This window comes from Apus apus, chromosome 1 (assembly GCF_020740795.1).
Source record: "Apus apus isolate bApuApu2 chromosome 1, bApuApu2.pri.cur, whole genome shotgun sequence".
Lineage (NCBI taxonomy): Eukaryota > Metazoa > Chordata > Aves > Apodiformes > Apodidae > Apus > Apus apus.
Window position 1 is genome coordinate 2,617,401 of NC_067282.1, and position 20,665 is coordinate 2,638,065.

Below are 20,665 nucleotides of genomic sequence, written 5' to 3' on the forward strand. Positions count from 1 at the left end.
AAAAAAAAAAAACAAGCAAGAAATCAACTCAATGGCTTTCAAGTGCTATCCCTTTCTCCTGCCTATCCCTGGACTGTCCTGGTGTAAGTTCTTCTGAGAAAGGTTTGTCTTTGATCCAGTGATACTGCTCTTCACTCAGTTGTGCCCCAGCTGGAAGTGTAATAAGCCTCCTCAGTAGTAAAAATGTGGTAGAGGGATTTGTAAAATACGCAGCACTGGGGAATTGAAGCTGCAGAATACCTGCCTCTTGGCTTGGCAGCCCTTCTGCAGCTCTGTTCTCCATCTGCATGGAGAATAAAGGCTCCAGGGAAAATAAAACCTCTGCTGATGCACTAAAGCAGCAGGGCTTCCTGGAGTGAGAGAGGGAAATCATGGGAAGCAGCAGCAAAATTCTTGTTGCCTTCAGTGGGGCCAGGGCTTCGCCTGATACTTTTTGGCTCTGGTTCCTACTGGTTTCCCAGTGGCACAGAGAACTTTTGGGGTGAAGGAGCTCATCAGTGGTCCTGCAGCAAAAAGGGAGAAGAGGAATGAAATCCAGTACAGGGAGTCTGATGGAACTTGCTTGAATTCCTCCAAGGGAAGGAAAAGGTTTTATCCTGTTCCCAGGCATATGGCAATATAGCAGAGCCCTTTCTGCTTGCTGTATCACACGGCTAATAAAACTCCTGTGCTCTACACTCAGCAGATGGTTTTGTGGCTGATGCATGAACCAGAATGAGATCCTGTTCCCTTTCCCTGCAGCTTTCCTGGCTCTGCTGTGCTAGAAAGAGCAAAGGTCACCTGCAAGTTACTGTATATGTTGATAATATAGCGGCACGGGGCTGTTAAACCCTGACAGCTTCAATGAGGGATCATCGAGGAGGGGGGTGGGGGGGTGGGAAGAGAGAGAGATGAGTGATATTTCAAATGCTGCATTGAGAGACACCACAGAATCTTTCATCAGAAAGGGGAAGGTATTTTAAAAGCTGCCTCTGCTGAGTGAGGCTTTGCAGGACCGCGGTGACGTAGCAGGCTCCGAAGCTGACCTTCTCCAACTGGCCTTCTCCCTGCCCTGAAAATGTTCCCAGCCCCTGCGTGGACCCTCAGGCAGCCAAGGGTACCTCTGTGGTGATGGGTTCTGTCGTGGGCTGGTGTCAGGGCTGTCACTGTCAGGTGTTTCTGTGACTTCCCTCCCCAACGTGGAGACGCTTGTGGATGAGCCCGAGGGTCACACGTGGCCTCTCCCAGAGGAACGGCCACTGTGGGACCCTATTTGAGAGGCTAGGTTAGGATACCCCCTCACCACGCTCACAGATTGTTACTGAGACCAGGGTTTAGTTTGGGAATCAATCGGTGTATTAAGGGTCGACACAAAATGAGGGGCCAAGGTTCAGGAGGGGGTATCTAGGTGTATCAGAAAGGTAATTCAAAGGTACTATGGTCTTAATAAATGCACACTCCAAGGGGGAGGTGTGGAAGCAATGGAGTGAAAGGGTAGGAGTTGAGCCCTGCAGGAAAGTTAGAGCTCTAGTCCTGAGGCAGGATGGCAAGCATAGGCTGGGCAAGCTCCTGGTCCAGCTGGGTTTAGGCTGGGGCAGGTGGCAACCCCTCAGGAGCAGGGAGGCCTTGGCGAGCAGGCTTGAATCCCCATGGAGCAGGCAGGGTCCCCTCGTTGGTCTGCTGTCCAGGTCTGCCTGTGGAATAACCCTGCTGGGAGAGGGAAGCACTTGCAAGCCCCCAGCCCCACCCACGGAGGTGGATTCTTCCCCCATTGCTGTGCCAGAGGCAGGAACATTTGTAAGGGCAAGAGGAGACCCAGCAGATGGTCAGAGGTCAATGCTACCTTCCCTTTGCCACCAATGCTCACAGAAATTCCACCCAGCATCTGACCACCAGCCCTCTCCTGTCAGCATGATGTACTTCAACAGGAAACTGAAGCATGGGCTGCCATGAGCCTGGGGCAGATGTCACTGGGGGGGATGTGTGGGCACAAAGTAAATTTAAAAAAAACCAAACAAACAGACAAGTGACTCCAAAAAAAAGGGAATAATAGAAACAGAGTATGGTTTGGGTTGGAAGGGACCTTCAAGATCATCTAGATCCAACCCCCTGCATGGGCAGGGACACCTCCCGCCAGCCCAGGTTGCTCCAAGCCCCATCCAACCTGCCCTTCAACACTGCCAGGGATGGGGCAGCCACAGCTTCCCTGGGCAACCTGGGCCAGAGTCTCACCACCTTCACAGTGAAGAATTTCTTCCTAATGTCTAATTTACATCTCCCCTCTTCCAGTTCAAAGCCATTATCCTTGTCCTATCACTCCATGCCCTTGTCCAAAGTCCCTTCTCAGCTTTCCTGTAGGTCCTCTTTAGGTACTGGAAAGCTGCTATAAGGTCTCCCCAGAACCTTATAGCCTTCTCTTCTCCAGGCAAAAGCTGTCTCCAGAGACCAAGCTTTCAAACCCAGCAGCTACCTTCATACCCGTTGAGACAGTTCAGCACTCAGGACCATGACATGACAGATTTCCCAAACAGGGAATTGTTGGCCCAGAAGAGGCTGCAGGGCAGAAGGAAAGGAAAGGAAAGGAAAGGAAAGGAAAGGAAAGGAAAGGAAAGGAAAGGAAAGGAAAGGAAAGGAAAGGAAAGGAAAGGAAAGGAAAGGAAAGGAAAGGAAAGGAAAGGAAAGGAAAGGAAAGGAAAGGAAAGGAAAGGAAAGGAAAGGAAAGGAAAGGAAAGGAAAGGAAAAGGAAAAGGAAAGGAAAAGGAAAAGGAAAGGAAAAGGAAAAGGAAAGGAAAAGGAAAAGGAAAGGAAAAGGAAAGGAAAGGAAAGGAAAGGGAAAGGAAAGGAAAGAAAGGGAAAGGAAAGGAAAGGGAAAGGAAAGGAAAGGGAAAGGAAAGGGAAGGGAAAGGAAAGGGAAGGGAAGGGAAAGGAAGGGAAGGGAAGGGAAGGGAAGGGAAGGGAAGGGAAGGGAAGGGAAGGGAAGGGAAGGGAAGGGAAGGGAAGGGAAGGGAAGGGAAGGGAAGGGAAGGGAAGGGAAGGGAAGGGAAGGGAAGGGAAGGGAAGGGAAGGGAAGGGAAGGGAAGGGAAGGGAAGGGAAGGGAAGGGAAGGGAAGGGAAGGGAAGGGAAGGGAAGGGAAGGGAAGGGAAGGAAGGGAAGGGAAGGGAAGGGAAGGGAAGGGAAGGGAAGGGAAGGGAAGGGAAGGGAAGGGAAGGGAAGGGAAGGGAAGGGAAGGGAAGGGAAGGGAAGGGAAGGGAAGGGAAGGGAAGGGAAGGGAAGGGAAGGGAAGGGAAGGGAAGGGAAGGGAAGGGAAGGGAAGGGAAGGGAAGGGAAGGGAAGGGAAGGGAAGGGAAGGGAAGGGAAGGGAAGGGAAGGGAAGGGAAGGGAAGGGAAGGGAAGGGAAGGGAAGGGAAGGGAAGGGAAGGGAAGGGAAGGGAAGGGAACTCCTCAGAGCTACTGCCCTGACAAAAGGAGCCGTGGGGTGAGCTGCAAGAGACATGAAGCCGCTGGAACCTGGTGTTGAGTTATGACAAGTCTCATGAGCCCCAAGCTCTGCCTGGAAGTTTTCCCATCAGCAGCATCTCCAAACCAGCTTTTTATAATGGGGACCCTCTGAAAATTGCCAGGTTTCTTCAGAATTTGCACAGACTTCACCTCTCCAAGCTCTCGTTTACTCTGCCAGAGCAAGACCAACTGACCCAGGGCTTCAGGGGGACACAAGTAAACCCACACATTGCATGATCAAATAAACATAGTTTCCTTTGTAAATCAGGCTGAAAAATAAATGCTGAGCATGCTCAGTGCTGCTGCACTTCTTTTGCTACAGGTTTCTAACAATACCAGGTTCTAATAAAGTCCATCTTTAATTAATAGTCTTTGTAGAAGCTGAGCTCTGGCTGAATTATTCTTGCAGCTACTGAAGCTTCAACAAGAGAAATAAAAACATAAAGTTGGGATTTTTTACTCTGGTGTTCCCTAGATCTTGACTTTACAGCTGTGAAGTTCCTTGGATGTGGTGTCATTTGTAACAAACACTGATGAGAATAAGAATGCAGGCATGACCTTTCTGGGACAGATCAAAGGAGCCATCTGTCCCAGTAACTCACTTCTGACATTGACCCATGCTGAGGAAGAGGGTATTGGAAATCAGGGACCCCTTCCCCCAGCCATGCTCACAGACCCTCTCAGCTTGAGGTTGCATCCAGAGTATTGTCTTCAATACCTACCCATGGACCAGCTCTCCATGAGGTCTTCTCTACCTTTCACACAGGCACAGTGAAAAACTGGTGGGGTGTTGTTTGTTTGGTTTTTTTTGGAAACCCCAAACTCAAAACCAGTTGGTTCAAGACATAATAAATTGGGGAAGTTAGACAACTGGGCCTGAGATTATAAATGATCTGAGGTGAACTCACAAGGTTTTACTTCTCACTCTGCTTTCAGATTTCAAACGTGTTCTTTTGACCTACAACGTACACAGGCACTCTCAGTTTTGTTGGGAAAGGCTTGGAGTAAATCTCTTGATTATCAAGGAGAGAGTGGGATTTGGATGGAGAAGATTCATTTCCATTCCCATCTGCCTCTGAGATGCCTCTGCAGTTGCAGCATGAGAAAGAGTAGCTTAATCTCCCAGTTTTTCCCCAAAACCAGCAAATGGCGCCAAGGGCTGTGAAGGTGGAAGAGATTATAACATTTCATGTTCGAAATACGAGGGGAACTAGATGATAAATTATTATTAATTATACCAACTCACAGAACCAAGGTACCTTTGATTCTATGGAGCTTTAGCAGCATAAACTGACAGACAGAGATCTCATCCCACCTACCAGTGAAATACAGCCAACTCTAGCCAAGTTTATTAGTCTTCTCTTCTCCAAACTAAGCAGCCCCAGTTCCCTCAGCCTCTCCTCATAGGACTTCTTCTCTAGACCCTTCAGCAGCTTGGTTGCCATTCTCTGGACATGCTCCAGTGCCTCAATGTCCTTCTTATTGTGAGGGGCCCAGAACTGAACACAGGACTCAAAGTGCAGCCTCACCAGTGCTGAGCAGAGGGGCACCATCACTCCTCTACTCCTCCTGGTCACACTATTCCTGATGCAGGCCAGGATGGTGTTGGCCTTCTTGGCCACCTGGGCACACTGCTGGCTCATGTTCACCCAGCTGTCAACAGGCAACCCCAGCTCCTTTTCTGCTGGGCAGCTTTCCAGCCACTCATCCCCCAGGCCTGTAGCTTTGCATGGACTTGTTTTGACCAAAGTGCAGGACCTGGCACTTGGTCTTATTGAACCTCATACAATTGACCCTGGCCCATTGATCCAGCCTGTCCAGGTCCCTCTGCAGAGCCTTCCTATCCTCAGGCAGATCAGCATTCCCACCCAATTTGGTGTCACCTGCAACTTACTGAAGAAGAACTCAATCCCCTCATCTAGGTCATTAATAGAGATATTGAACAGAACTGGACTGAAAACTGAGCCCCAGGAGACACCACTGGTGACTGGTCACCAACTGGATCCAATCCCATTCACTACAACTCTCTGGACTTGACCAGCCAGCCAGTTTTTTACCCAGAGAAAAGTGCACCTGTCTATGCCATGAGCCACCAGCTTCTCTAGGAGAATGCTGTGGGAGGCAGTGTCAAAGGCTTTACTGGTCTCGATAGACAACATCCACAGCTCTTCCCTCATCCACCAGGTGGGTCACCTGATCATAGAAGGAGATCAGGCTGGTCAAGCAGGACCTGCTCTTCCTCTACCCATGCTGGCTGGGCCTGCTCCCCTGGCTGTCCTGCACTTGCCATGCAAGCACACTCAAGATTAGCATCTCCATGATTTTCCCTGGTACCAAGCTCAGGCTGATAGGCCTGTAGTTCCCTGAATCCTTCTTCAGGCCCTTCTTGTGGATGGGTGTCACGTTAGTCAACCTCCAGTTGTCTGGGACCTCCCCTGTTGACCATGACGGTTGATAAATGATGGAGAGAGGCTTGGCAAGCTCCTCCACCAGCTCCCTCAGCACTCTAGGATGGATTCCAGCTGGCCCCATAGACCTGTACATCTCCAGGTGCTGTATCAGGTCCAGAACTGCTTCCTCCTGGATTATGGGGGATTGGTCTGCTCTCCATCCTTATCTTCCAGCTCAGGAGGCTGAACACCCTGAGGGGAGACTATTAAAGACAGAGGTGAAGAAGACATTAGGTATCTCAGCTTTTTCCTTGTTCTTGGCTACAATGTTCCCCCCAACATCCAATAAGGGATGGAGATTTTCCCTGGTTCTCTTTTTGCTGTTAATGTATTTAGTGTCCCTTATGAGACTGAGCTCCACCTGGGCTTTTGCCTTTCTTATTTTCCCTCTGTACAACTTCACAAGATCCCTGTACTCATCTTGAGTTGCCCACCCCTTCTTCCAAAGGTGATAAACTCCTTTTCATCCTCAGTCCCAGGAAAAAACTCCCTGTTCATCCAGGCAAGTTATCTTCCCTGCCATTTTGTCTTATGACACATGAGCAAAACCTGCTCCTGTGCTTTTAAGTTTCCTTCTTGAAGAGCATCCAGCCTTCCTAGACCCCTTTGTCTTTCAGGACTCTCCCGTGGGATTCTCCAAACCAATGCCTTAAATAGGCTGAAGTCTGCCCTCTGGAATTCCATGGTGGAGATTTTGCTGACCCTTCTCCTTACTTCACTAAGAGCTGATGGTCGCTAAGCCCCAGACAACCTCCAACCACCACATTTCCCACCAGTCCTTCTCTGTAAACAGTAGGTCTAGCAAGACACCTCCCCTGACAGGCTTACTTACAAGTTGTCTCAGGAAATTACCTTCTACACACTCAAGGAACCTCCCAGCCTGTCTGCTCTCTAAGAAGACCACCAAGGAGAGAGCTGCCTTCCTGTACTGCCTGGGACATGGACATTCAACTGGAGTTCCCCCCTTGCACCCATCAGAGCTTGGGTTCAGAGTACCCAAAGAGTACAACGAGGGGTGGAAAACAAATTTTGGAAGGTTTTAGTAAAATCAACCTGGAACATGGAACATGTGAGCTCTACAGATTATTTTTTTATAAATCATCACAGTGACCTGGTCAATTGAGTGTTATCACAGCCTCTCTCTGTCCTTCTGCTGAAAGGGGATACAGCACTGTCCTGCCTCACCAGGTAGTGAGGAGACACACTAAAGATGATGAGATGTTCACAGCTCAGCAGTGAAGGTGTTAGGCCAGGTAAACACCATTCCAACTCAGCATGGAGGTCATGTCCAGGAGCCAGCACCTTTTCAAAGGAAGAGGCAAGAAAACATTGAATAACCTGCCCATAATCTCTTTATAAACACCAGTTTATTTCTAGCTTCTAATAGCCAAATATTAGTATGAGCAAATAAATATTGGCTTAGGCACACATCTGGGAATCAGCTATTTCACTGCTTCCAGAAGAAGATAGGCCAGGCTGTAAAGCCAGGCCTCAAATATTAGGAAATGTCATTTCTGTTCATTTTCTCTCTCCAGGAATATCAACAGCAGGAGGTTTCAAGCATTGAGGCAACACTGGTTTATCCTACCCCTGTGGTTTCTTCTTGGAAACCTTTTCACAGCTCTGTGCTTATCCTTGACACTTCAAAGGCATCCACCACCCGGATGATCTGGTCTTGGTTTTCCTGGCAAAAGAAATTCTTCCTGCAGCTCCAGTTCAGCCACAGACTTTGTACATGAGCTTAAACAAGACATTGAGCTGATGAGTTCTCAGAAATCAATAACAACATGTTCTTGGGCTATTCAGTCCAGCACAAACTAAATTTTTGTACACAGCAGTGAATACAAGTGGGCTTGTATCTGCTTTTCCTGGGGCTTAAAATAAAACAAAAAATATACATCATTTTTTTCCTTTTTTATTTTTTTATTATTTTTTTCAATGGTTTAAAATATGAGGTGTGATGCAGAAATGCATTTTTGTAAAGCCAGGCACATTTTTTGTTGTTTTGCCTTTTCAAAAACCTAACAAGCCATGTTAGACATGAAATCCCAGCACAGAAAATGGGAGCACCCTTGTCTGAACTCTGTCGTTGGGTCTGCTTTACATTCATCATAAACAGACTCTCTGAGAAAATGCAGCAAGGAGATATGCTCTCAGTACATTAAACTCACTGGCTTTTATCATCCACCTATGACTGTTCCCCCCAGGAAAAGATTTTTTAATATCTTTGATTCAGTTCTGCAAACTGAGCCCTCAATCTGCATGAATCCACGCTCCATGACTGTGAATTTTCACCACTCCAAGGTGAGACGAAGGGTAAACAACTCAGTTCTCACAAAGTTTAAATAAAAGCCAGAGACTTCATTTGCAGAGTCTTCCATCAGCCTGAAAGGTTTATACAAATGAAGCAACAGTTTGGACAAAGTCTCAATCCCAGCCATAAATCATCAAGATATTAAAGCTCCTCGTGGGCTTTTAGATCTCGCACCGGGTTGGATGACGTCTTCAAACTGCATGGAGCCCTTTGTGCCATTTAAGTTGTGTAGCCCCACTGATCAAGTAGGAGGTGGTGAACATTTCTAAATGACGTTGTCACTAAGCTCAGCTGGTTCTTACAGAGTGGGACAGGCCCTCTCAACAAGCCTCCAGAGGATACAAAACTGAGGGGATAGTTGATGTGCAGGAGAACAGAGAAGTTTTCCAAAGAAGTAAGATGGATAAATGGCTGAGAAGGAACCCCGTGAAGTTCAGTGTTGAGAAGTGTAATCTGGGGTGGAATAACCCCATGTAGCAGTACAGGCTGGGGTCGGCTGAATAGATCTAGGGGTCCCAGTGGTCTACAAGGTGTCCACAAGCCAGTGTGGATGACCACATCCAAGGCTGGACTAGCAAAGGGACAACCAGCAAGCTGAGAAACATGATCCTCTTCTGTAAGCTGAACAACCCCAACTTCCTCAGCCTATCAATCACAGAGGGTTGTGGGGTCAGGGCTGAATCTGATCTTTCCCAAAGTCTAAGGGTGTTTGGGGGTTGCACCACAGCAAGGCTTTCTCACTAGTGTTGCATGAGATAGAGCTGCCTCTTGATCATGTTTTAGGGGACGTGAGGTGGCTAGAGTGGTTCTTGTACTTCATTGGGTACCTTATATGTTTCTGAGAGACAAAGACATTAATATCTTGAAAAAGAAGTGTCAAAGGAAGCTTGGGTCTCTTAAAAGGTGGAGAACACAAAGCAGGATACAGCTGGTGTCTTGCCTGAAGAGCACAAGTCTGATGAGGAGCAGCTGAGGGAACTGGGGGTGATCAGCCTGCAGAAAAGGAGGCTGAGACCTTCTTGCTCTTCACAGCTCCCTGAAAGGAGGTTGGAGCAAGGTGAGGGTTGGTTTCCTCTCCCAGGTAACAATCCATAGAACAAGAGTTGCCCAGGGAAGGTTTAGATTGGATATTAGGAAAAAATTCTTTACCCAAAGGGTTGTCAGGCCCTGGCCTAGGCTGCCCAGGGCAGTGTTGGAGTCCCCATCCCATTTCAAAGCCTTGTAGATGTGGTGCTGAGGGACATGGGGCAGTGGTGGCCTTGGCAGGGCTGGGTTAATGGTTGGACTTGATGATCTTAAGGGTCATTTCCAACCAAAATAATTCTATGTTTGTATGAAAAGATAGGACATCCATTTAACAGATAACATGGTGCTTCTTCATGTGTTTTAGAGCAGTTCAGCAGTGGCTGCTGTAGGACAGGCAGCACCTGCTGTGGGTTAGACCACAAAGGGGTCAAGTTCATCCTGTGCTTGGTGGTGCAAGTGCCCATCTGCCCTGGTCTCACAGAAGCACTGGTTGCCTCCCAGCCATGACTGGCATTTTGCAGCAAACCACGTCTCCTGTGGTTACAGGGACAACGTTGCCCGATTCAAGTGGTGGCTCATGAATCCTGTAAATGCCTGAAGCTGCTGTGCTAAGGACAAGGTGAGCAGAGATATTTGTTTGGCTTTGTCTTGTGCTTTTTTTTTTTTTTTTTAATGAGCATGAGAAAATGAAATGCTGCCTCTGCTGAGAAGCTCATGATATACTCCTGAATTGAGGAAAAGAAGGGAAACACACAAAGATAATAACTCTTCCAATATGAAGGAAATTAATAACTCCAGAAATGATACAAAGCCTTTTAATGCAACAGTCTTTTTTATTTGGATAAATGTAGGTTTTGGAACTGTTTCTCCCCTTGAACGTTGTTTTTCCTCCAATCCTCTAAATCCCCACTCTCTCCTCCACCTCCACTATCGCTTCCTTTGCCTTGACTCATCCGTGGCTGCTGCTGCTTGGAGGAGGAAGGGGATCCCACCACACAAGGTTCCAGCCAGCACCCAGCAGAGCAGTCAGTTCCCACTCTGCTCCAACCTGCCCATGTCTACCAGGCACCCTTTGAACAACCTGTTGTCCATTTTGTTGCCAGTCTCCATCCTGACTCAAAACCCCATCAACTCAACAACAGTTTCCCCCTGTTAAAATCTCCTTCTGCTTGCAGAGCTTTCGTTCTCTCAGGAAAAAAAAAAACAACTTCCTGACATTTATTATTTTAATTTAAAGCATGGTAAAGATGAATTATGAATTCTGAAAGATTTTGGAGAAACTCTGCAAAACAGATGAAGTCACCAACTGAGATATAAATCACGTGTCCTTTGTTGCTGCTTTCAAATTCAGATTTTATCTGACTGCTTGTTAGCTCCTTCCAGCCCAAACTGTGTTTTCATAGTGCTTACTCATGTGAGTGATTGTAGAGAATTCAGTCCAGCTCTCTCTGGCAGTAGCAGCTTGCCAGTGCAAACCAGTCATTTCCAATTGGGACTTAATTAGTAAAGTTTCTGCTCTTGGGGCAGGATTTCTTTTTTCTTTTCTTTTTTTTTTTTTAACCCTTGAACACAAGAGTAAAATCTGCTCTTCCAAACTTTCTTTGTCTTCAAGACTTGCTCTGAGGAGCAAGATGTAGAGCCATGAGGGTTGTTTATATCTGGCTTTCAACCAGCTTGGACAATGTTGTGCTGATCAGTTAGATGCTGCCTCCTTTTTTCCTACATTGTCCTGCTGATCCATCAGGAATCCAGAGCCCATCATAGTGGCCAAGCACTGTTGGGTTGTGTCTTCCAAGCACCAATGACCTCCACTGCTTTTTTCTTTCCTCCCCAGCCATGAGTGACAGGAGAAGACCTTGAGCAGCATCTGACCCCATAAGCAATGGGTTCAGACCACTCAACAGCAAAGAGGTTTGACTACTAGTAGAGAGATTCCAACATCTGTTACGGCCAGAATGGCTCTGAGCCACTTGTGGTTGTTTTCAAGAGAATTGCACATGAAATTAACTTGACTCAAGGACTCCAGATCAGTTGCACTTATTTATTTTCTCAAGTCAGGTTTGCTTCTGTGTTTCCACTGCAGTCGTGGCTCTGACATTGCATCTAAGCTTCTGACACAAGGGAAAGTCCATGTTTTCTCCTGAACTGCCCTCCTTCCAAAGGGCAGTTTTAGGCATCCCCAGGGGGATGTGGGAAATGCCAAGTGTTTGAACACATATGAATGTTTGGAGATGCTCCATTTGCTAAAACATCTGTTACTTCTTCATGTCAGACCCACATCAGCACACCATGATGCATTCACCCTATTAGCATCTTGTTTTCATTCAATACAGGTGCACGTGTGTCTACCTACACACACTGAGCCCGTGACTGTGGTGAAATCTCATGGTAGGAGCACCAAGCACCTGAGTTCCAGCCCCTTTGCTAAAAACAGTGATGACCTCTGTGGTCATCCTCAGAGGTATAAAGATAAGTGAGGAGCTGGAATGGGTTGCCCAGGGAGGTTGTTGATGCCCCATCCCTGGAGGTTTTTAAGGCCAGGTTGGACCAGGTTTTGTGCCACCTGGTCTAGTGGTGGGGTTCCCTGCTCATGGCAGGGGGGTTGGAACTGGATGATCTTTGAGGTCCCTTCCAACCTTAGTGATTCTATGATTCTGTTCTATAATTCTCCTTATTTACCACTCAGTTAAGCCTTTTTGGAGTGCTGAGGACTGATTGATTAACATTTATAAATGTCTTTTAAAGGTGTTAAAATTCTGGTTTATAAACGCACACCTACTTTACATTGTTCCTTAAATGTTAAGCTTTAACAGAAACACTGGCTGCAAGTAATGAAAGATAATTGTTATTATTTCCTCTGAGGGTGATGTTTTACTGCCTTGGAGACAGCCAGCATTTGCATTAGATATAGATCATAAAGATATATGCACAGTAATTTATATTGTTTATGGTTACAGCTCAAGCATTCCCTTCAGCTTTGTCTTGCAAAGGAACCCACCACTTTCCCAGTGAGGTGCCTGATGAATTGTAGCTCCTCTGAGCCAAGGCTAATGGAAATGATGTCACTGCTTACCAGGACCAGCATGTCCTTCCTGGACCAACTCTGATAGCATTCCACTCCCGTTTAACCCTGGTGTCTCCTCTTACACACCGAGTCCAGCTGTACCTGCCCTGAGGGGGGGATGCAAAAGAGGGGCTCCTCTTGTCTTTCCATGTAGGAGATTGGCTTTCCCATGATGTGGTTCCCTTGTGCTCCCATTCCTCAGGGCTGGGAGAGCCTGGAGGGTGAACCTGGGGTTATACAACCTGCTCATTACTGACCTGGGAAGGTGGAGATGGGCAGAACAGATCTTTAATTACCTTTTCAGGCATTGCAAACCCAGGGGAGAAGAAGGTGCTATTACAGAGATTGGTTAACCAAGCAGGAAAACAGCAGAAGTTACTTCAAACTGGACAGACATCAGCAAAGAGCAGACAACCCCTTCTACTTGCTTTGCATGGGCAGATGGGGTCTTGGTGAAGGAAAGGGAAGGGGACACAGATGCAGGCTATGGTTTAGGATTCCCCATCCATCACTGACAAGTGAAGTTAATCAAGTGTTGTCTTTGATAACAGCAGCCACTCTCAACATGGATGCTCTTCTACTTGGGTAAGCCTACATTTTTCTACCCTAGAAAACTTCTCATCAGCATGGTCGTTATGTCAGGTGATCATAGCCATGGGACAACCTCGTCCAGTAGATGTGCTGGTGGGAGAAGATGTTCTTTAAGGTTATCCACAGCTGCTCTCCCTCCAGCCATCCAGGTCTGCCAGTAGAGCAGCTTATCTGAGTGATCACTGACTCTTTTCCTACTAAAAGGCTGTCCCTCTCTATATCTCCAAAAGCCATAGCTTTGCCACCTGAAGGTTGTAGCACAGACACAGCCTCTTGAAGTGGAGGGTCTTGGTGACCCTTCAGATTCAGGTGCCCAGGTCCAACACCCAAGGTCTGTGACACAGAAACAAAATTCACCTTTCTTTCTGCAGGTCACGGAACCCTTTCCCTCTTCCTCCTCTCCTTCCACACCAGTCACACTCTGAAGATCACTTCCAAAACATAAGATGTGGGATATAATCTAGGGAAGCCTCAGCAGAAACGAAGACCATCCCAAGACCACCAGGCAAAGAAGAGCCAGGGAGCACAGCCACAGTGGAGGCAAGTGGCTCCCCATAACCATTAACTGCATTGCCCTTTGGAAAGGACAACTGGTACATGCATTTAAAAGTGTCACAAGCTTTCTACAGAGTCATGCCTTGGAGTGACTATTTGCAACCTTACAGATGGCCTGTTTCTCACTTGTGCAGGTGGTGTTTCCCCTCTGGCTAATGTTTTCAGAAAATTTCCACCTACAGCCCCTGCTGATTTCCACTGGTGAAATGTGCTGCTTCAGGACTTCTGCAGGACACAACAAAGCCATCAGCATGACCTTTAAGTAAAGATTTCATCTGCATGACATGAGGTTATTCCTTTCAGTGTATGTGCTGGTTGGGTTTGGTGGGTTTTTTGGTAGCAGGGGAAGGGCCCCAGGGTGGCTCTGGTAAGAAGCTGAGAAGCTGCCCCTGCTCCAAACCAGCCAAGGAGCCATTAGAGGGACAACAGATGAACCTCTGCCATTGACATACAAAAGAATCAACATAACACCTGAGCAGGGAAGCACTTAGGGGAGAAGAGCTGAGCTGGAGAGGAGAGCAGTGCTGGCGGTGGGTGAGGAAGAAGGGGAAGAAGGTGCCCAAGCAGAAGTTTCCCTGACACCCATGGCGAGATGGCAGCTGTGCCCCTGCATCCATGGGGGAACGTGGTGGGACATTCCCTGAAGGCTCCAGGAGGGGTGAACTTGGCCCCTGGACTTGGATTTTGTGGCCAGAGGATTTGCTGCCTGTGGGCTCTGATCATGCAGCTTTGGAAGCCCTTGGGCCAGGGGAGTTTGCTCCCGAAGCAGCCGTGACTCTGTGGGAAGCCCAGGCTGGAGCAGCTCCGGGCCTGGTGGGAAGGACTCATGGAGGAGAGGTTCATGGAGGAGTCTCTGCCATGGGAGGGACCCCGTGGGGAAGCAGGGCAGGACTGTAAGGAGTCCTTCTTCCTGAGGAGGAAGGAGCAGCAGGACCCACCAGCCTGTGACCTGACTCTAAACCCCATCCCCATCCCCTTGTGCTGGGGGAAAGGAGGGAGAGAAACCGGGAACAAAGGGATTTGGGGCTGGGAAGAAGGGAGGGGTGGGGTAACATATGCAAGCCCTGCTCTGGGTGTGTCTGTGTCCTGGGTGTGTGTGATTAGTGTGACATTAAATTACTACGTTTTGCAGAAGCTGAGTCTGTTTTGCCCAGGACCTCAATCAGTGAAGATCCCTCCTTGTCCTTTGTCTCGACCCAGGAGCTTTGTCCTCCTCACCCCAGAGTGTGTGTGTGGGGGGAGCTGAGTGAGCAGCCATGGGGCTGGTTCTTTGTGGCCGTGTTGGGCCCAAACCATGACAGTGTAGAAGGAAGAGAAGCTTGACTTGGTGACATTAGGAGGATTCTTACAACCCCCTCCCAGCTGAACAGCCAATGGGATTATCAAGCGCAAAGCACAAAGTCCAGTTCATCTCAGGTCCTGGTTTGATATGACTTCCCAACACAAAGGCTCAAGAGCAGAGCTGTGTCCCTCAGCTGCCCCTCAACCTACAAATAGCTTTGGGGCATGACGTGGCCTGAGAGGGCCATGGAGCAGGAGGTATGAGAAAGGCAATTGGTTTGACACGTAGAAGAAAGCTTTGGCCGTGTCACAGGTGATGGCAAAGTGGTGGAGGCTCAGCTGTGCTGTGGACTGCGTGTCTTCCACCCACCCAGGGGCACCTGCAGTGGCTGCAGATCAGCCTTCTCATGTCTGTAGGGCCAGTTCTTCCTCCCTCTGGTGCCCTTTCCATCAGGGGCCCTACTGATGCTCACAGTGTTGCTGACCTTGGCCAGGGTATGCACCACCAGAGCAGCTGGTCACAAGGGCCTGTGAGCTGTATTTCTGCTGCATGGGGTGGCTGGAGCCAGCTGGGCTGGCTTGTGTGACTTCAGCAACGTTTCTGGAGGGAAAGGAGGGGAGTTTATGGGTACAACGGGGCATCCACACCACGCTGTGTCCCCAGCTGCTCATTTGTAGCTCCTTGTTGCCCAGTCCTCCACCCTCACTGCCATTCTTGAGACCTTAAAAACTTAGTTAGCCCTGCATAATTCATGTTGAGGGATGAGAACACTTATTTCTCTGAGTCTTCTCCCTTTTGCTCACAGCAAGTGTTCAGCTCCAACTCCCATCAGAAAGCTCAAGAACTGCAGATATATATTTTTTTATTATTATTATTTTTTTTCTGTTAACATTTCACAGAGCCTTTTGTCCAGCTTAGCTGGCAACATGTGAATGGGAGAACTTGGGAGAGCTGGAGTCATCAAATATTTGAGCTGGGGGGGTGCTTCATGGACTGCAGTGCTCCTTCCAAACTAATCTGAGGGATGCCTTAGATCTTCAGACCATGGAGTGAGGGGAAAGCCATGACCCACCACTGCTTTCATTTCTGTCCTGATGCACTTTGCATATTTGTTTTTGTCTCGCTTGGGTGTGATCCAGCCACACATCCTTGAAAGGAAACAAACCCACACTGTCTGAGCATCCCCCTTTCTTGCTCTCAGGAGCTCTGCTCTGCTCCATGTGGCGGTTCAGGAAGAGCTCCCAAAGGTTTTCATCTTCTCCAGAGCTCAAAGCCGGTATTAAGAAAAGGCTGGAGCGAGTGGAATCCGTTTGAAGGAGATGCCAGGCATTGCTCCCCTCTGCAAACAGGCTGCCCTTGGCCGCAGAGCCAGCCTGTCCTTCAGGTCCTGCTGAGCTGGGTGGGCCAGGCTTCCCAGTCTCCCTGTCTGCAAGCTCAAGTAGATCTTTCATCTGCCTCGGGCTGAAAAGCAAAGTGTCACCTCATCTGCGGGGAATTTGCATTCAAATTACACGGGGCTCCAAGCAGGGAAGAGAGTGCAAGGGCAGCTGGGCAGCCTGGTTCCTCTCTCTGTGGGGATTTCTGCCCTGCAAGAATGTGCCTGCCCTGCCAAAGTGTGGTGACTTGTGGTTTCCCACTGCTGGAGTAATTCAGGCTCCAGGCATCCATCCCTGCAGTGTCAGTATTGCAGCTGGCAGCACTGCAAAGACAGACATAGATAGATATATATATCTATATATCTAAGGGTATAGTAGGGCACCCTCCCCAGCCCCTGGATGGGTCAGGCCAGGACACCTTCCTGTTGCATGTTTGTGCACCAGAAAATTCTGCTTCTCACCCCCCTGCCCTTACACCTCTGCTCAGGTTCCATCCCTTTTGAACACAGTTAGAAAAGTTTCAAATGGCAACATCTAGGGATTTGCTGGGTTTTTTTCCATCACTAGAAGCCCCTGCAAAGGAGCTAACCTCTTCTTTGCAGCTCTGGACCTTCCAGCATCATTACCTGTGCTCCAGAGGTGAAGGCAGAAGGCTCTCATGGGTAGGCACCCCAGCCAGACCTGTCCCAACAGGCTACCAAGGACCCTTTTCACATCCTCCATTAAAACCATCCACGTAGAGTATTCCTCTGACCTCCTTCCTGCTGCTCTTCCTCTGTGACACAGGGGAGCAGGGAGTGAAAGTAGATTTCAGCCTGGGTTAATGAACAGTCGAACAGAGAACCCAGGGCCTGACCTGTTGGCAGGAATGTGGACCACAGATGCAAGCCCAGTTTTCTGGTTCCTGTCAGGCAGAACATCTCAAGAGGCTGTCTGCTGGTAAAGGTGTATGTGCACTGCTGAGGTGTGCTTGGAGCAGCTGGAGGAGCCTCCTGACTGCAGAGGGAGCTTGAGGAGACCTCATGAGGTCTTCGGATGCTGGATGAAATCACAGGGAGTCTTTGAAGACTGGATGCTGATGGAGCTGTTCACAGTAGCCAGAATGTTCAGAGTAGCTTGTTCCTTCTCCTTTCTCCCTCTACTCCCTGGGGTTTTGATTAGATGATCACACATGAAGCCTGAGGATACATTTGTGAGCCTTCATAGAATCATAGAATGGTTTGGGTTGGAAGGGACCTTCAAGATCATCCAGTCCCACCCCCTGCATGGGCAGGGACACCTCCCAGCAGCCCAGGCTGCTCCAAGCCCCATCCAACCTGCCCTTCAACACTGCCAGGGATGGGGCAGCCACAGCTTCTCTGGGCAACCTGGGCCAGGCTCTCCCCACCCTCACAGCACAGAATTTCTCCCTCACATCTCATCTCCAGCTCCTCTCTTCCAGTTTAAAGCTGTTCCTCATCATCCTATCTCTCCATGCCCTTGTCCAAAGTCCCTCCCCAGCTTTTTATTAGGCCCTTCTTGTACCCCTGCAGGTACTGGAAGGCTGCTTCTTGTTTTGAACAGCAGGGGAGAAGCAGAACATTGTAATACCCTCTTAAGAAAAGAAAGAAAAGAAAAAAGAGTGCAAGCTGACACCACCAGTGATCAGAAGTGATGGAGAGAAATTGTGGAGTAAATGTGTATCCTTGTGTAGTGCTGGTTTATTAATCAGATTGCAATACAAAGGGGAAGGCAGCAGGAGGGGAGAAAGATTTCTCATCTCAGCTTCTCTGGCAGCCTCTGGCTGCTGTTTATGAAGCCCCAGAAACACACAACATGCTTTACAAGAGAGGCTTGCTGAAGGCTCCAAGCCAGGGGAGGGTCTATGGATGTGAATCCTACTGCTCCTACACCACTTTATCTGTGGGACACCTGAAATTGGTCCCACTAGCTGCAGAGTGTGCGGGCTGTGGACTGCAGACTCATCCCCACAGCAGAGAAGGAACCAGTAAAAATGTCAAGAGCTCATTAAAAATATAGAAGCAGAGGGAGTGTGAATGTAAAGAGCCTCTAGGAAGTGTGTTAGTTCAAGTTACTGAATCCGAGAGCTTCTCTGTAAGCAAACAACTGCTCCATAACCCATGTTTGAGGGGAGAGGGGTGGAAAACTTCATGTTGTCAAGTCTAGCAGCTCTGAGAACTCACCTGGGCTGCTGACCCAGACTGAGCATAGGAGAAAGGAGATGCCGGAGAGGGTTAAACTCCAGAAGCTCAGCCAAGTTTGTGAATGGGCTGATTTTCACCTTCAATCACCAGCTTCAGGCTGGAGGAAGCCCGCAGGATGTTTGTGACACCCCAGGTAAGGAGTAAAGGTTCCTGGTGCTAAACTAGATGTACCCCAGAAGGCGAATGGAGGAAGGAGGGGGAGTTGTTTGGTTTCAGGATTTTATTTAGATGCCTTGGGGGCCAAGCAAAATACTTAAAGTTGGGGTTTTTTCCAGGCTATTTGGGTCTGAGGTTTGCATTCAGGACCCTTGTCTGAGGGCAGGGTTTATCCTTTCCGGCCCTTCCCTCTGCAGAATACATTTGGGTTTGTGGCTGGCACCACATCAAACACTCCCAGCACCTGATCTGAAGTAAAGCATGAAGAATCGGATACGGCCAGACTTGAAACAACAGCAGCATTATTACAGCAGAAAAACCTCCCTGGTGGCATTAATGAGCTCTTTGAAGGGAGCTACCAGCAGGATAATCTCCCTGTGCCCTGCCCTCCCAGTCACAGAATCACATAATCATAGAATCATTAAGGTTGGAAAGGACCTCAAAGATCATCCAGTTCCAATCCCCCTGCCATGAGCAGGGAACCACTAGACCAGGTGGCACAAAACCTTGTCCAACCTGGCCTTAAAAACCTCCAGGGAGGGGGCATCAACAGCCTCCCTGGGCAACCCATTCCAGTTCCTCACCACCCTGAGAGTGAAGAATTTCTTCCTCATATCTAACCTAAATCTCCCCTCTCTCAGTCTAAAACCATCACCCCTTGTCCTATCACTATCTTCTCTGATGAAAAGTCCCTCCCCAGCTTTCCTGGAGCCCCCTCAGGCACTGGAAGGTGCTCTCAGGTCTCCCTGGAACCTTCTCTTCTCCAGGCTGAACAGCCCCAACTGTCTCAGCCTGTCTTCATAGCAGAGCTGCTCCAGCCCTTGGATCATCTTTGTGACTCTTCTCTGGACCCTTTCCAACAGATCTATATCTTTCCTGTGCTGAGGACCCCAGAACTGTACACAGTGTTCCAGGTGGGGTCTCACCAGAGCAGAGTAAAGGAGCAGGATCACCCCCCTGGCCCTGCTGGCCCCACTTCTTGTGATGCAGCCCAGGACACAATTGCCCCTCTGGGCTCCAGCCCTCACTGGGGGCTCATGTCCAGCTTCTCATCAACTACCACCCCCAAGTCCTTCTCCTCAGGGCTGCTCTCCAGCCACTCTCCCCCCAGCCTGGATTTGTGCCTGGGGTTGTGCTGACCCAGGTGCAGGACCTTGCAAGAAGGAAGATGCTTGAATTTCTCCAGAGCAACTGCTGCAGAGTGAGCAGGTATTGGCTGATGAAAAGTGCCCATGGCTGAGGATGAGGGGCCAGGGGGAGCCCTCGTGTGATATTTCACATTTCCTCAGGTGATCATTTCAACACAGCACATTTTTGTTGTTGCTGGTGTTCAAGTGCCTTCAGAAGAGGGGATTACAGGGTGAGATAAGGCTTGTCTGCCTGTCTGATAAAGCCTAGCTGGAGATAAGGACTCCTTACAGGCCTAATTTTAAAACTGGTCCCATCACCCTTTCACTTATCTTGATTCAGAGCTGATCAGCACTGCCTGGGTAAGAGAGCTAGGAAACGGGCAAAGACCCTGGGGAGGCTTGGGAATCCACATCCCCCTTTCCACTCCAGCCACAAAATGAGTCCCCATGGCTTGAAGAACCTTGAGGTGCAGCCCCAGACATGGTGATGGAAAACCCCCATTTACCTAAAGAATTTAAAATTGTTTTGAGAACACAAGCACTGACCCTCTGGCTACTTCATGCACCACATTAAAACCACATCCTGAAACACAGTTAATCTCTCTGTTGGAAATAAATGGAATGGAGGAAACCATTGAACCATCAGAAAGTGCCAGGGAAGCTCCACAGGATGTGGTGTGGGCACACCAGGTGGTGATGTCTCCCCAGCCTTGGGAAGAGGTGGGTAAGGAGGAATCTGGGGAGACACCAAGCACAGACTTAGCAGCCCTGCGTGGACATAGTGCAGGGGGTCATTTGGCACATCTCTGGTGTGTGCCTGCACATCAGGGCTTGGAAAGCCACAGCTGCTCCGGTGGGATGCGGTCCTGTTGCATCCTCCATCAGCTCGGGCCCAGGCTCACTGGGTCTACAGGAGCTTACATTTTGTGTCTTACAAAAATGACCATTCCCCAGCTTTGGATTTCACCAGGACCCTGCTGAGGTCCTTGACAGCAGCCAAGACTCCAGCTCTGAATCGTGCCAACACAGCAGCAATTGT